This window comes from Anabrus simplex, chromosome 1 (genome assembly GCF_040414725.1).
Source record: "Anabrus simplex isolate iqAnaSimp1 chromosome 1, ASM4041472v1, whole genome shotgun sequence".
Taxonomy (NCBI): Eukaryota; Metazoa; Arthropoda; class Insecta; order Orthoptera; family Tettigoniidae; genus Anabrus; species Anabrus simplex.
In genome coordinates this window covers 1,229,483,217-1,229,500,921 of record NC_090265.1, presented here as the reverse complement: position 1 = coordinate 1,229,500,921, position 17,705 = coordinate 1,229,483,217, and positions in this window count along the sequence as shown.

Genomic DNA, 17,705 nt, shown 5'->3' with positions numbered 1-17,705 from the left:
ATGGGAAATTGAGAGTGAGATTTGTAGATCCTAATGGGTGGATGGACTACACTTCAACCATAATAGTGCATATAAGTTAGGGGGTTTGTTTAGAAGCATTATAAGGAGGTACATTCAGGGAAACAGGGTGGAACAGGGAACAGAGATGACTGTACAGGAAGCAGGAAGTCAAGTAAGGATAACATAAATTGTTAGCTTTAAACTGTAGAAGTATTGTGAAGAAAGAGGAGTTGGAGAGTTTGAGGGAGATAATTAGGATTCTCACAGAAGAATGGAAGGAAGATAGGACTCCCTCTAACAATGTACAGGTTACAGTAGGTGTACAAGAGGGAGGGGAAGGAAAGGGAGGAGTTGTAGAAGGCAGGTGGTCTAATGTTCTAAGGGAAGGAGATTGCAGGCTAAGGGCTCTATTCAGGATCAGAATTCAGGACAGGTGTCTGTGCAAAATTGGTACAAGTCACTCCAGGTAGAACAACAGAGGGAAGATGAGGGACAGGGAACTGTTGCTGAGATGTGTGGAAGTAGGAGGAAGGGAAAAGGTAGGAAAGGGAAATGTAGAGTAGAGGATAGGAAAAGACAGGTGGAACAGGATCATGAGAAGGAGAAAAGGGAGGAGGAAGTAGCTTCTGCAGCTATCAGGAAAGATAGGGCTGACCAGGAGGGGAGGGGATCAAAGGAGGTGGGTAGAGTTGAGGCTCTGGTCGTGGGGGATTCCATCGTTAGACATATGGGGAAAGTGTGTGGAGGAAAGGGAACCAAGGTAGAGTGTTATCCAGGAATTAGGTTGAGGCAGATGTTGAGGAAAATAGAAGAGTGGGAGGAGGGGAAGGAGAAGGTGGTAGTGTTTCACGTTGCTACCAACAACGTAATGCACCCATTATTGCCGAGCTAAGCCCAGTCAGTGAGTGAGAGATCAAGGGGTGGACCGTTCGTTCCTGGCTTTCCGTATTTAGAGGCATTTAAGGACAAAAAGGGGTGACGACCAAGCAAAAATAAATTAAATTTAAAACAACACTCTTACATTTATTGACATAAGCATCAATGAACACAAAATATCCTTGCTGGGATTAAATACAACGATCTTTCATAATGTCTGGTCTTCCTGGAGCAATTAACAACCAATCAAACATAATCCTCATCCTCCAGCTTTATGGTAATGTTCTGAAATAAAAATTAAGAAAAGATTAGGCCTTCACTGCCTTCAAAAATTAAAATATTCCTCTAAATGAAAGTATCCCAAGACTTCAATGAGGATTTACACAAAATTAGTAGGCAGCTATTTCACTTAGTATTTCATAATAAAATTAATTTAATTTTCCATTAATTTATTGCAACCTCAACACGTGGTCAATGTTAAATACTGATGAATTTCATTAACTGAGGTATGTAACATCCATTAATAACACCAGTAGAAATTCTGTTGGAAAATCTAAGTTGACTCAAAGATTAGAAATAATTAATTATTATTATTTATTTCCAACCCTATCTGTGTAGCATTTACTTTTATCATCACATGATCATGTTTACAAATTAGTGTATCTCACTAAATAACTCACACTGTAATTATGACACACATTTTTCCAATTAATCACCTAAGTTCAAGCTAATTATGCCGTTTGTGGACATTAACTTTACACTTGCATGGCATTTAAAGTTTCAAATCAGTTTGAAAATATTTTGGAAATTGTAATATAAATGCACTGAAAATTTTCTCATAGCCACGTGTGAGTTAGTTAAGGATTAATTTATAAATCGCTTGCCTTTGCTGGAAATGAACTCGACGATCTTTCGTCTAAATCTCTGGTAAGTGCAAATTAAATCCTAACCTGGTCTTACTCGACATTATTCTGAGCCAATTGTTCCTTAAAATGCGCTAAACAAGTCACCATGGTGGCAAAATAACGTTGAAACTAATTCGTGCCGTTGCGATGAATGCACGACCAGATTAAAGTACACTGAATAATCAAAAACATGAAAATATTCCTAATTACAACACACACAAGGTAACACGTATGTTTATATACCGTACACAATATTTACAATGAATCCTGCCATATGAATTAGTTAATTATTTTTAGCATGGTCGCGTCAATAATATCCGGAGGATGAACTCGTGTCTGGAAATATTCTCAATCCTATTAGTGGCTAGTGATCGAACTAGTGGTATCACTTGAAATGAAATACTCATTAAATAGCAACGGAGATCCATCTAAATTTCTGAGATTAACTTGAAGATTGTAATAGAATTCCATAGTCATCACCATCACATGGGTTACCAGTCGCAAATGTAGCGTTCGTCAGCCTTAATCACATTATTATTACTCCCTATTTATGAAATGTATTCAACGTGTGCTCCGCTTTATTATAAATCACACTGTGCTCCCAAAGACACAAGCAACAAATTATTCAATAATAAATTATCCAATTAATATCCCGCGGGACTGCCAATATTCCAGGCGCATCATGAACTGAGCACATTAACACATATAAGGAATCTAAGGCAATTTATAGCCCACGACCGTTTAATTATATTCTTAACCCGATATTTTACTTAAATTTATTATTATTTTTAGTGATTATAGATCTATCAGTCCTCCTGAAATGTCGTGAAAGATGACTCGATCAATCAATCAATCAATCACTACTGATCTGCATTTAGGGCAGTCGCCCAGGTGGCAGATTGCCTATCTGTTGTTTTCCTAGCCTTTTCTTAAATGATCGCAAAGAAATTGGAAAATTATTGAACATTTCCCTTGGTAAGTTATTCCAATCCCTAACTCCCCTTCCTATAAACGAATATTTTCCCCAATTTGTCCTCTTGAATTCCAACTTTATCTTCATATTGTGATCTTTCCTACTTTTAAAGACACCACTCAAACTTATTCGTCTACTGATGTCCTCCCACGCCATCTCTCCTCTCACAGCTCGGAACATACCATTTAGAAATCAGATCAAAAATTAGATGGATGGCTTTTCCGGCGTTTGCTCTATTAACCAGCGTTTCGTCTTAGGTCTGACACTAGACTCTTCAGAGTGGGATGTGTCAGACCCTACCCACTGACGCTGGGGTGTATGCAGGTGAACTTATCAGAAGCTTATTTATGAAGCACAGTCTGATAACTGCATACGGGAGATAAAACTCCACAATGGAATTAATGCCCGCCTAGCAATTCCAAATGGAAGTTCTAAGTTCCCATGGAGGGAATTAGATTCTTTTCCACCAATAGAGCATATCAAAAATCAGATCAAAAATCAGATCAAAAATTAGATGGATGGCTTTTCCGGCGTTTGCTCTATTAACCAGCGTTTCGTCTTAGGTCTGACACTAGACTCTTCAGAGTGGGATGTGTCAGACCCTACCCACTGACGCTGGGGTGTATGCAGGTGAACTTATCAGAAGCTTATTTATGAAGCACAGTCTGATAACTGCATACAGGAGATAAAACTCCACACTGTACCATTTAATCGACCAGCTCGTCTCCTTTCTCCCAAATCTTTCCAGCCCAAACTTTGCAACATTTTTGTAACGCTACTCTTTTGTCGGAAATCACCCAGAAAAAATCGAGGTGTTTTTCTTTGGATTTTTTCCAGTTCTTGAATCAAGTAATCCTGGTGAGGGTCCCATACACTGGAACCATACTCTAATTGGGGTCTTACCAGAGACTTATATGCCATCTCCTTTACATCCTTACTACAACCCCCAAAGAATGCAAGTGAACTTAAGATGACATTAAATTCGCCCCTATCTCACAAATTTTACATATAACTCCAATCAAGATATTTCCAATATCACACGTGAGCAAATGAAGTTTATCGCGTGGTCAGTGATTTTTAAATATGTCTAAATCCTACATATGAGAACTCATTCAAAGAGAGACTACACAGCTAATCTAATAGATTTCAAATTTCAGTCACACACACGTAACTCAACTACCATGACACCTCAAGAAATGAAAATGAAAGTAACTCAATCTACTACAAGAACTAATGGAACACGGATTTAGAGAAGAAAGATCAACTAGTTTTACAAAGATGGGAAAGATATCAAACAGTTAAAATGGTACTCAAGTTTAGCTGAAGTTTGATTCCAGGTTGAGGTTCATCATTCCGGCATTTTCCCGTCAGTCACCTGTTCCAGCCAGAAATTCCTTACATGCTTAGCAGGTCATGGAGACATGGCAGTAGACATCTCACGATGAAATTATGCTGCACATTGTAGTGGAAGAATCCATCTTGAAGTATACAGCGATTCGATGGGATGAGTTGTGCCACGTGCCAGTAATGTAATCTGTAAGTAATGCAACAGATATTAGAATGTGCACACACACACTGGAATATTTAATGTTCTCGTGGAGAAATAGACTTAACTTGGATCACTAATGTTGAAGTTCACTCCGTAAGACTTTATAGTAAAACTGCACTAAATTAGCAGAGCGGATGTCTGCCTGCACAGCGGAATTTTTCCCACGTGGTTCCGATGAATATCGTCACCAGCAGAGTGTAGACTAGAGAGTTCAGATCGGACTAGATTTGATCAGAGTAGAGATTGATTTACTGCGAACATGACGTTTTATATTCTTCGCTCGGGGGTTGTGATTTTTTTTAGAGACGATCATTGGTTCACGGGGTCTCTTGTAATTGGTCGTGACTGTTTCTAGAAGCTTGCCTGCTTGCAGCGCAGGTCGACATGCGCGTGCCTCGCTTGGGGACACTGGCTTGTCACGTGATTTACCCTGCACTCAATCGAACACGGATCAATACACTGTCCTTCTGAATGACAGAAAAAAACAGTTTATGCACACACACAGCTTTCCAAATGATGAATACAACTCCCGGCGAACAATAAATCTTTTAATGTCGACCTGTCGTAAATAATCTAACGATAGCCAAATTTGAAGGGGACGGTAAGGCAAGCTGATATAAGTACCAACATAGTTGGAGATGTGTGGGATCTGGTAAATGCAGCCCGGGTGAAGTTTAAGAAAGCGGAGATTGTTATTAGTGGAATAATGTGTAGGAGGGATACTGACTGGAGGGTGATTGGGGATTTAAATGAGACTATGGAGTGGGTATGTGGGAAACTGGGAGTGACATTTCTAGATACTAATGGGTGGGTAGGAGATAAGGATCTGCGCTCAGATGGCCTTCACTTAAACCGCAGTGGTACGTATAAGTTACGAAATTTGTTTGGAAGGGTAATAGGGAGGTACATTCAGGGAAACAGGGTGGCCTAGGGAGTGGTGATAAGAGAACAGGGAACTGGAAATCAAGTAGGGATGACATAAAAATGTTAGTGTTGGAACTGTAGAAGGATTGTAAAGAAAGGAATAGAATTAAGTAATTTAATAGATATATATTTACCAGATAATGTAATAGGAGTTGAATCATGGCTGAGAAATGATATAATGGATGCAGAAATTTTCTCACGGAACTGGAGTGTGTATCGTAGGGATAGGATAGGAATGGTGGGAGGAGGGGGTATTAATTCTGGTGAAAGAAGAATTTGTAAGCTACAAAACATTTAAAGATGAGAAACATGAAATTCTAGGTGTAAGGCTCATTTCTAGGCAACTTGATATATTTGGAGTGTATAGACCTGGAAAGGGTAGCACTGACAAGGATTTAGAATTATTTGATAAGATAATCAGCTATGTGGGAAGCGACATGGAAAGGAATGTGATTGTAGCGGAGATCTGAATTTACCAGATGTCAATTGGGAAGGAAATGCGAATGACAGGAAGCATGACCAACAAATGGCAAATCAGTTAATATGGGAAGGACAGCTGATTCAGAAAGTGATGGAATCAACCAGAGGGAAAAATATCCTGGATGTGGTGCTGGTAAAACCAGATGAGCTCTATAGAGAAACGAAGTAATAGAGGGTTAGTGATCATGAAGCTGTTTTTGTCGTAGTTAAAAATAAATGTGACAGAAAGGAAGATATTAAAATTAAGACTATTAGGCAGTACCATATGGCTGATAAAGCAGGCATGAGGCAGTTTCTAAAAAGTAACTATGATGGGTGGAAAACAGTAAATAAAAATGTAAACAGACTCTGGGATGGGTTTAAAGCACTTGTTGAAGAATGTGAAAACAGGTTTGTACCTTTAAGGGTGGTAAGGAATGGTAAAGACCCACCTTATTATAACAGAGAAATAAAGAGACTAAGAAGGAGGTGCAGACTGGAAAGAAATAGAGTTAGAAATTGCTGTGGAATTAAGGAGAAATTTAAGGAACTTACTAGAAAATTGAATCTAGCAAAGAAGGAAGCTAAGGATAACATGATGGCAAGCATAATTGGCAGTCATACAAATTTTAGTGAAAAATGGAAGGATATGTATAGGTATTTTAAGGCAGAAACAGGTTCCAAGAAGGACTTTCCAGGAATAATTAATGAACAAGGGGAGTGTGTATGGGAGGATCTTCAAAAGGCAGAAATATTCAGTCAGCAGTGTGTAAAGATTGTTGGTTACAAGGATAAGTCCAGATAGAGGAGGAGACTAAGGCTAAAGAAGTATTAAAATTTACATATGATAAAAATGACATTTACAGTAAGATACAAAAGGTGAAAATTAGAAAAGCAGCCGGAATTGATAAGATTTCTGGGGATATACTAAAGACAATGGGTTGATTATTGTTTGGTCAGAGGAGCTGTACCAGATGAATGGAGAGTTGTTATAGTAGCCCCTGTGTATAAAGGAAAGGGTGATAGACATAAAGCTGAAAATTACAGGCCAGTAAGCTTGACGTAAATTGTATGTAAGCTTTGGGAAGGCATTCTTTCTGATTATATTAGACATGTTTGCAAATTTATTTTATTTTTATTTATTTTTTGCTATTGGCTTTTTGTCGCACCGACACAGATAGGTCTTACGGCGACTATGGGACAGGAAAGGGCTAGGACCAGGAAGGAAGCGGCTGTGGCCTTAATTAAGGCACAGCCCCAGCATTTGCTGGTGTGGAAATGGGAAACCACGGAAAACCATCTCCAGGGCTGCCAACAGTGGGGTTTGAACCTACTATTTCCCAAATACTGGATACTGGCTGTTTGTGAAATTAATAACTGGTTCGATAGAAGGCAGTTCGGTTTTAGGAAAGGTTATTCCACTGAAGCTCAACTTGTAAGATTCCAGCAAGATGTAGCAGATATCTTGGATTCAGGAGGTCAAATGGACTGTATTGCGATTGACCTGTCTAAAGCATTTGATAGGGAGGAACATGGGAGGCTACTCCCAAAAATGAGTGCAATTGGACTAGATGAAAGAGTGACTGAATGGGTTGCTATATTTCTAGAAAATAGATCTCAGAGAATTAGAGTAGGCGAAGCTTTATTTGACCCTGTAATAATTAAGAGGGGAATTCCTCAAGGCAGTATTATTGGACCTTTATGTTTTCTTATATATATAAATGATATAAGTAAAGGAGTGGAATCAGAGCTAAGGCTTTCTGTGGATGATGTTATTCTCTATAGAGTAATAAATTATAAGACTGTGAGCAATTGCAACGTGACCTCGATGATGTTGTGAGATGGACAGCAGGCAATGGTATGTTGATAAACGGGGTTAAAAAGTCAGGTTGTGAATTTCACAAATGGGAAAAGTCCTCTGAGTTTTAATTACTGCGTTGATGGGGTGAAAGTTCCTTTTGGGGATCATTGTAAGTATCTAGGTGTTAATATAAGGAAAGATCTTCATTGTGGTAATCACATAAATGGGATTGTAATTAAAGGGTATAGATCTCTGCACATGGTTATGAGGGTGTTTAGGGGTTGTAGTAAGGATGTAACGGAGAGGGCATATAAGTCTCTGGTAAGACCGCAATTAGAGTGTAGTTCCAGTGTATGGGACCCTCACCAGGGTTACCTGATTCAAGAACTGGAAAATATCCAAAGAAAAGCAGCTCGATTTGTTCTGGGTGATTTCCGACAAAAGCGTAGCGTTACAAATAGTTGCAAAGTTTGGTCTGGGAAGAATTGGGAGAAAGAAGAAGAGCTGCTCGACCAAGTGGTATGTTACAAATCATAAGTGGTATGTTCCGAGCTGTCAGAGGAGGGATGGCGTGGAATGACATTAGTAGACGAATAATTTTGAGTGGTGTTTATAAAAGTAGGAAAGATCACAATATGAAGATAAAGTTGGAATTCAAGAGGACAAATTGGGCAAATATTCATTTATAGGAAGGGGAGTTATGGATTGGAATAACCAAGGGTTATATTCAATAAATTTCCAATTTCTTTGAAATCATTATAGGAAAAGGCTAGGAAAACAACAGATAGAGAATCTGCCACCTGGGTGACTGCCCTAAATGCAGATCAGGATTGATTGATTGATTGATTGATTGATTGATTGATTGATTGATTGATTGATTGATTGATTGATTGATTGATTGATTGATTGATTAATTGATTGATTGATTGATTGATTGATTGAAATAGAATTAAGTAATTTAATAGGTATATATGTATATTACCAGATTTTGTAATAGGCGTGCGAATCATGGATGAGAAGTGATATTATGGATGTAGAAACTTTTTCTTGGAACTGGAGTGTTTATCCTAGAGACAGGTTCGGAAAGATAGGAGAGGGAAGGAAAGAATTTGTAAGGTAAGAAAAATTAAGGATGAGAAATATAAAATTTTAGGTGCAAGACTCAACTCAAAAAAAAAAAAAAGATAATAGGTAGGCAAAAATACTTTGAGGTGGGGAGGGGGTATGTACAAGCATGGCAAGGCTGGCGTTGATGCTGATGCAGAATTGTTAGATAAGATAATCAGCTATGTGGGAAACAACACAAAAAAGAACTTTATCGTAGCAGGTGATCTCAATTTACCAAATGTTACATGGGAAAGGAATGTGAATTACAGGAAGCATGACCAACAAATCTATACATATAAAATAACATGCCCTGACTGACTGACTGACTGACTGACTGACTGATTCATCATCCCCAAACCAAAAACTACTGGACATAGAGAAATGAAATTTTGGGGATACATTTATATTAGAGTGTAGGTGCTCACTAAGGGATGATTTTTGGATATTCCTTTGCTAAGAGGGTGAAAAGGGGGGTAAATTGCTTAAATGAATATATCTCAAAAACTTCAAAGTTTACAATCCTAAAAGTTGGTATTTTGAATCTCCTTTAAAAACAAAGAAATGCATTATGTGGATCCTTATATCTCAAATCTGAAGATGTTATAGACATGAAAATTGGTATTTGGTATCTCCTGTAAAAGTAAAGACACTTAGATAACTTGATTTCAGAAAATCCACTTAAGGGGAACTGAAAAACGGGGTGCATTTTTAAAATGAGCATATCTACAGTACATTTGGGAATTCCCATAGGGAACCTGGGAATCAACATCTATATCATCTAAAGGCCAAGCAGGCATCAATTTTTGGTAATGAGACAAATTCTCTCATAGGGCATTGGCACTGCTGGTGGCTCCAAGTAGCCTACGCAGTGGCCTCCATGGGATGCACAGCCATGCATCTTGGTGGGTGTGCTAGGTACCAACTGATGAGCAGAACTTAACACATGGGGGCAAAATGCTGGCAACCAGGAATGAGTTAGCTGGAAAATTTATAATGTCCAATAACGGACCATTTACTTACTCATTTGGGAAAAACGTTTAAGGTTCCCTATGGGAATCAACATCTATATCATCTGATGGCCAAGCAGGCATCAATTTTTGGTAATGAGACAAAGTCTCTCATAGTGCATTGGCACTGCTGGTGGCTCCAAGTAGCCTATGCAGTGCCCTCGAGTATGGAGAGGCGGGGACATCGCCTCTCCATACTCGAGAAACGATCTACGCCGCTTTTACTATAGCTAGGGAACACTACATCTCTATCTTCGTACCCTAGCCGTGCCAATAAAACATAATCAGGCCAGACACCAAACTGAAAGTCAGCCTCCCCCACCATGCCTAACTGTGTACTACCAGGTGTAGATCTCTCCTTCACCGATGCAGCCCTACTGAAGTACCTCAAGAACGAAAGTGTACCTGTCACAAACCTAAGCCGGATTCAAGTGGACTTTAGACCCACCGACCAAGTCCTCATACAACTTGCCACAGAAGAAGCAGTGCAAAAGGCCATAAGATGGGGTATTTACATAAACAGAATACCACGCTTCGCCGAACCATGTCCGCCCCATACGGTAAACGACTTGGGACCGGACCCCGGAGCCAAGCCACCCCGACAATTTCAGCAACCAGCAACAAGGCCACCTCCGCCATACACCCCACCACCCCACCCAATAACTTACCCACTCACCACTACCATTACCACCATCACTACCACCATGGTTACTACTCCCACCCACACATCCCGCAATACTCCCATAACCACCTCAGTAATGACCCACTCCACTCCTATAATGATGTCTCCCCCACCCCCTACCCAGCCTAGCCCATTCAGGCCACTAATTGAAGAAGAAGACGCCACCAGCATGACTACAGAGACTGCAAGACAGACGCCATCACCACCTCCAGCTCCTGAGTCCACCGGAAAAATCCTGCCACCGCCCGAGTCCAACGGAAACAATTCGCCACCGCCACCACCAGCGCCCCAGCCCAACGCCAGCTGCGTCGTCAGAGGAATTAATCCAACCATACCATCTGAAATCATCACACAAGAGATACAACGCTCAGGACTTAACCTCAAAAAAGCATCCAGGATCCACAACACAGCCGGGCCCACCTACATGGTTCGGCTCCTTCTCCAGCAACCCGAAGACGCACAAAGGCTCATACAACATGGGATCCAGGTCTTCAGGAAGCAACACCGAGTAGAACCATCTCGCTCACCTCCTAAAACTCACAACCGCCCAAACCCACCTCACAACCAGCCCCGTCCAACACCATCTCCCAAATCAACAGCGCAATACCAATCTCCTCCACCTTCTACTCACATCTCTAGCCAACATTACCTCATTCTACCACCAAATTCTCCCCCTCCTACTCCCAAGTACCAGATAAGTATCTATATAAACTGTACTTCGCAATATACGTAACATGTATCCAACCTAATGTAAGAACAATATGTAACCAATGTATAACCTATGTATGTATGTATGTATGTATGTATGTATGTATGTATGTATGTATGTATGTATGTAAAAACCCAATAAAAAGCACGAGAACAGAACTACACCCCTTAGCCAAGAGGCCAACCCCCCAAATCTCCAATTAAACACATCACCGTTCCCCCCTCATCCAACTCCTTAAATCTCAAACCCTGCCAAATCTCCTGACCAGAGAGAAGGAGTTACCTTCTAGGTGGCCCGCCCCTTCCCTTTGGGTAGGGGAATGAAAACTTCCCCCTTGGTCCTTGGCCCTCCATGGTATGCACAGCCATGCATCTTGGTGGGTGTGCTAGGTACCAACTGATGAGCCCAACTTAGCACACAGGGGCGAAACGCTGGCAACCAGGAATGAGTTAGCTGGAAAATTTATAATGTACAATAACGGACCATTATAATAATAATAATTTCGTGTGGCTATTTCTAGCCGAGTGCAGCCCTTGTAAGGCAGACCCTCCGATGAGAGTGAGCGGCATCTGCCTATGTAGGTAACTGCGTGTTTTTGTGGTGGCAGATAGTGTTATGTGTTGTGTGTGAGTTGCAGGGATGTTGGGGACAGCACAAACACCCAGCCCCTGGGCCATTGGAATTAACCAATGAAGGTTAAAATCCCCGGACCGGCCGGGAATCGAACCCGAGACCCTCTGAATTGAAGGCCAGTACGCTGACCATTCAGCCAATGAGTCAAATAACGGACCATTTATATTGGTATTATAAATTTACTCATTCAGGACAAATATTTCAGGTTCCCTATGGGAATCAACATCTATATCATCTGATGGCCAAGCAGACATCAATTTTTGGTAATAGGACAAAGTCTCTCATAGTGCATTGGCACTGCCGGTGACTCAAGTAGCCTATGCTGTGGCCTCCATGGCAAATGGGGACAACGGCATCGCTTCTCGGGGGTCACAACCACCTCTGGAACACAACTCACATCGCCGCCTATCAAGTGGAATGTCAACTCCTCTCCACCATCGCAACTTATTTTTGATTTGACCGGGTGATGCCGCAACTACTGTATAACTTCGCACCTAGCTGATACAATAAAGCACATCGGCCAGACACCAAGTTGGAAGTCGGCCTACCCAACATGTTCACCTGCGTTGTCCTGGACGTCAATCAATCCATCTCCGATGAAACCATCATCTCCGACCTCCGCAAGACTGGAGTATATTCTGCAACCAGGCTCTACAAAGGCTCCATACCAGCAACAGATATCCTTCCTGTTTCTCAAGACTTCAGCCAACCATGACAATCTTCTTGCTACTGGTATGCATACTTGCCAACGCCTCCATTTCTAGCCATCTTCTTGAACAACTACCAGACTACTCAACTGATCTACCTGCACCAGCTGATTTAACTGCTTCCTCTACGCCACCTCCTTACACCCCACCGCCACAACCTTTGTCCTTTCCTTGCACCACTTCTACCACCACCACTACCATAACCTCCTCTGTTCACACCTCCCTCATAATTTCCATCACTACTATGGTTACCACCCATCCTACCCCTATAATGACAACTACTCTCCCCACGCCTCCCACCCTTACCCAGTCCAGCCAACAACAAGCAACTGAAACTGCCACCGACACAACACCACCACCATTGCTCGACTGCACCTGCGTCATCCGTGGAGTGGACCTGCTCTTATCCACAGATGACATCGTTCAAGACCTTCGCCTGACAGGCACACCAGTCCGCAGAGCAACCCGGATTTTTAACACTTCAGGACCTACATACCTCGTTCGACTTCATCTACCGACTCCGGACACCGCCCAATGTCTCATCAACAATGGAATTCATCTTCAAGGCCGCCATCATCCGACTGAACCATTTCGCTCTCCTCCCCAAACTTCTAACCAACCTCACACACCTCGTCGCCGTCCTGCTCCTCTTTTCCATCCACCAAGTCCACAAATCCGTTTTTACTCTCCTCCACCCAGTCTCTCCCCCAGTACCACCCCCATCAAACCTCCTCCATATCTTACTCACTTCTCTGCATAACTTCTCTTGTATCTTTCACATCCTAGCCCTTTACCTTCCCCCTAGCACAAACACCTCCTTCATCCCCCAGCCTTTGCATCATCCTTTTACATACTTGTAAATCTGTGCACCATCTCTTGTAATATTTTGTAACCTTCAATGTTAATAAATGTCTAAATACACTACACCTATTCTTCGCCTTCTGCTCACCTCCCTTATAAAATTCTCCTCCGTCTATCACATCTTTACACTTCACCGTTTCCCTACACACCCTCGTACTCGCCTCTGAATTTTCAATCCTTTAATCCTTTTTAATCCTTTAATCCTGATACCTAAATACTATCCACACACACCTCCTCATTCCTAATTTCAAATTACCCTCCTCCTAACACCATTACTCCTTCTCCAACCTGCCAAAACTTCTGGCCAGAGTGAAGGCATAACCTTCAGGGTGGCCCGCCCCTCCCCTTCAGGGAGGGGAATGGAAAAAAAAAAAAAGAAAAAAAAGAAAAAGAAAAAAAAGAGGCCTCCATGGTATGCAGAGCCATGCGTCTTGGTGGGTGTGCTAGGTACCAACTGATGAGCCCAACTTAGCACACGGGGGCGAAACGCTGGCAACCAGGAATGAGTTAGCTGGAAAATTTATAATGTCCAATAATGGACCATTTATATTCGTACAGTAATATAAATTTACTCATTCGGGACAAATATTTCAGGTTCCCTATGGGAATCACCATCTATATCATTCTTTGTCATTGTCCAAGTTTCTGCTCCATAAGTTGTTATGGATATGTAATACATCTTGTAGATAGTTTCCTTTGCTTCCATTGGCACATCTTTGTCCCATAACATGTTTCTTACACAATGATAGAAACATCTTCCAGCTTGAATCCTCTTACTAATCTCAGCATGCAGTCGAGCATTCTCCATTAATTCACTCCCCAGGTATTTGAACGTCTCCACTACTTCCAGGGGCTTGTCTGCAAGTCTAATCTGACCTTTCCCTTCTTTCTCTCCTCTAGTCATAACAAGAGTTTTACTCTTTCCTACACTTATTTTCAATCCACATTCTTCGATCTTTCCCTTCACCACATCCCACTGCTCTTGAACCTTCATGTCCTCTTCTCCCCAAATCACAATATCATCTGCAAATAACATGATGTTCCTTTCTCCATATGTTGCTTTTGCTGTTCTCATGACATCATCCATTACCATTGTAAGGAGGATTGGCAATAGAACACTTCCCTGTCTCAGCCCACTAGTGATTTTGAACCAACTTGTCCTGCCAACTTATGTTTGCACACAACTACAACATTCCTTGTACATTGCCATGATCACTTTTATTAATCCCTGTCCAATTCCTTTTTGCATGAGACTGTCCCAAACTTTAGTCCTGGGGACACTGTCATATGCTTTTTCAAGGTCAATGAATGTCATCACCATATCATTCCAATACTCCCATTGCTTTTCCATTAGTTGTCTCATAATGAAAATAGGCTCTATTGTTGACCTTCCACTTCTGAAACCAAACTGACTTTCCTGTATCTGATTTTCAACCCTCAACCTTATCCTACTTTACAGTATCCTCTCCATTATCTTAGCAACATGGGATATCAGAGTTAATTTCCCTGTAGTTCTTCAATACTTTCTTAATGCCTTTCTAGAAAATTGGGATGATTATTTGATTATTCCTTTTTGCCAATCCTCAGGAAGCTCCATATTCTCCCAGACCATCCTGAGAACTCGATGTGTCCAATGCAGGCCTACAGCTCCAGCTACCTTTATCATCTCCACTGAAATTTCATCTATTCCAGCAGTTTTTCCATTCTTCATCTTTCTTAGTGCCATTTCAGTAAATCTAACACAGTTGAAGATGGTTTTCAATCCCAAAAAATCACAGGAGTAGCATTTGTAGACCTTTCTTGTGCCTATGACACTGTACAACCTCAAATCATGTTACAAAAACTGTACAGCCTTACAAAGGATTTCAAGCTTACTAGAATTGTAGCTGCCCTTTTACAGAACTGACGATTCTTTGTTGACTTTCAGGGTCAGCGAATTCGATGGAGAACACTTTTCAATATATATACCAACGACCAGCCACATCCACCTCATACTAAAAGCTTCCTATACGCTGATGATCTGGCCTTGGCTACTTAGAGTCAATGCTTTGAAAGAGTAGAAAACAATCTCACTTCAGCGTTAGATATTTTGTCTCACTACTATGAGACCAATAATCTCAAACCAAACCCACCAAAAATTCAAGTATGTGCTTTCCATCTGAAGAACAAACAAGTCTCAAGGAAGCTACAAGTGAAGTGGAAGGACAAAGTTATATAACATAATTACACACCGAAATACTTGGGTGTTACTTTGGATCGTTCTCTAACTTACAGGGAGCACTGTTCAAACATCAAGGCAAAGGTCTTCTCTCGGAACTCCCTGCTCCGTAAAGTGACAGGTTCAAAGTGGGGCGCCCACCCTCATACAGTAATGACAACTGCCTTAGCACTTTGTTACTCAGCAGGGGAGTATGTTAGTCCCATTTGGTATAAATCCACAAATGCCAGAAAGTTCGATATCGCCCTGAATGAAACCTGCAGACATATTACAGGATGTCTGAAACCAACACCAACAGACAAATTGTACTCCCTTGCAGGAATAGCCCCTCCTGAGATCAGATGTGAAGTATCCGCAAATGTGGAGAGGTTAAGGGCTTCTACCAGCTCAGCCCACCTCCTACATGGACACAAACTACCACTAACTCGATTGAAGTCCAGGAACAGTTTTATGCACTCCTCATCACCCACTAGTGCAGATGCAAGGAAGACCAGACTTCTACTCTGGAATCAGAAGATCCCTTTTCATCCAGAACGCTTAAAATTGGAGGAAAAGCTTCCCCCTGGTCATGATGAAACCTGGACTACATTGAAGGCACTGAACAAACTAAGAGCAGGCATTGGAAGATCAAAGGACAATATCAAGAAATGGGGCCTCCTGAAGGGCGATCAGACCCTATGTGAATGCGGCATAGTACAAACGACAAGGCACCTTATTAATTGCCCCAAATGCCCTGTTAAATGCACAGAACTTGATCTGGCACAGGCCAGTATCAGTGCTGTTAATATGGCCAAATTCTGGGCCGATATTTTGTAAATAACTGTTTAATTTTATGTAATATTGTAATTTCAAATATTTTATCTAATTTGCATCTGTAATCTATATTGTGCTACTGACATGAATACATAAAAATAAATAAATAACTGCTATTTCAATTTCATTCATTGTAATTTCTTTATCCACTTTTTTCATCACCTAATTGCCTTTCCTGTCATCCATTGAATGACTGTCATTAGTTCTCATATTCAGCAACTTCTGAAAATACTCTCTCCATTTATTTCTTATTTCTTCTGGCTTTGTTAATATTATGCTGCCTTCATCCTTTACAAATCTGGTGTTTACTTGACCTCCCTTTTTGTTTCTTACAGTAAGTTCTTGCTGTCCTGCATATCGTCTCTCAATTTCTGCGTGAATAAGGCCCAGCTTTTCCTCTTTTCTTCCTCCACTACTTTCTTGGTCAAATTCTTTGCCTCCACATATTTTTTTCTACTTTCTTCAGTCTTAGATGTTTTCCATGCTTTCCATGCCATTTTCTTTTCCTTCACTTTAATCCTTACCCTATCATTCCACCAGTGTGTCTCTTTGTCTTTCACATATCCTGATGTTCGACCACATACCTTTTCTGCACATCCAACCAGTGCTTCCTTAAATATTTTTCATTCATCTTCAACATTCCCCATCTTGTATGCTTTTCTCCTTCAACTTCCATACTTTAATTCATTTCTCTCTTCTTAATGGGAGTGTTTCAATCTTTCCCACTTTCAATTTTCCTATCACAACTCAATGATCTCCACCAAAAGCTTCTTCAGGCATGACTGTAACATCTAAAAGATTCTTCCAGTGTTCTTTCTCTATGATTATACTGTATAATCAATCATGGTCTTTGTTCTTCTATCTCCCCAACCATACCTTGTAATCATCTGACTGTTCTTCATCCTAAACAAGTTGTTTCCAACAATCATTTGGTTCCTCATGCAAAAGTCCACCAATAACTCGCCTTCTGGATTTACATTTCCATATCCAAAGGGCTCTATATCTTCCTTTCCTTGTCTTTCCATTCCAACTTGTGCATTTAGATCTCCCATCAATAGCACTTCCTCTAAAATTTCCTCTAGATGTTCATCTATGCAACCTGTTTGTGGGGCATACAACTGAAATAGATTTTTCATGCCATTTTCGAACTGGAGTCTCATCACCATCATCCTATCACTGACGCATTTTGTATACTCCACATATTCTTGAATTTCTTTTAAGTATGAAGACCACTCCATTTTTTGCCTCAGGTCCTCTGCTGTAATACAACCTGTATCCTTCTTGCAGAGGAATCTCTCCCGTACCCCTCTTCTTGGTCTCACACAGTCCAAGTATGGCTATATCTTTTTCTTTCATGAAGTCAACCAGTTCTTCTGTCTTTCCCGTCAGTGTCAGGACATTTACTGTCACAATCTTGATGTAGTTTGGTGCTGGTTGCCCACTTCTCACAGTTCCTCCAATACCTGAAGAGCTACGCCTCG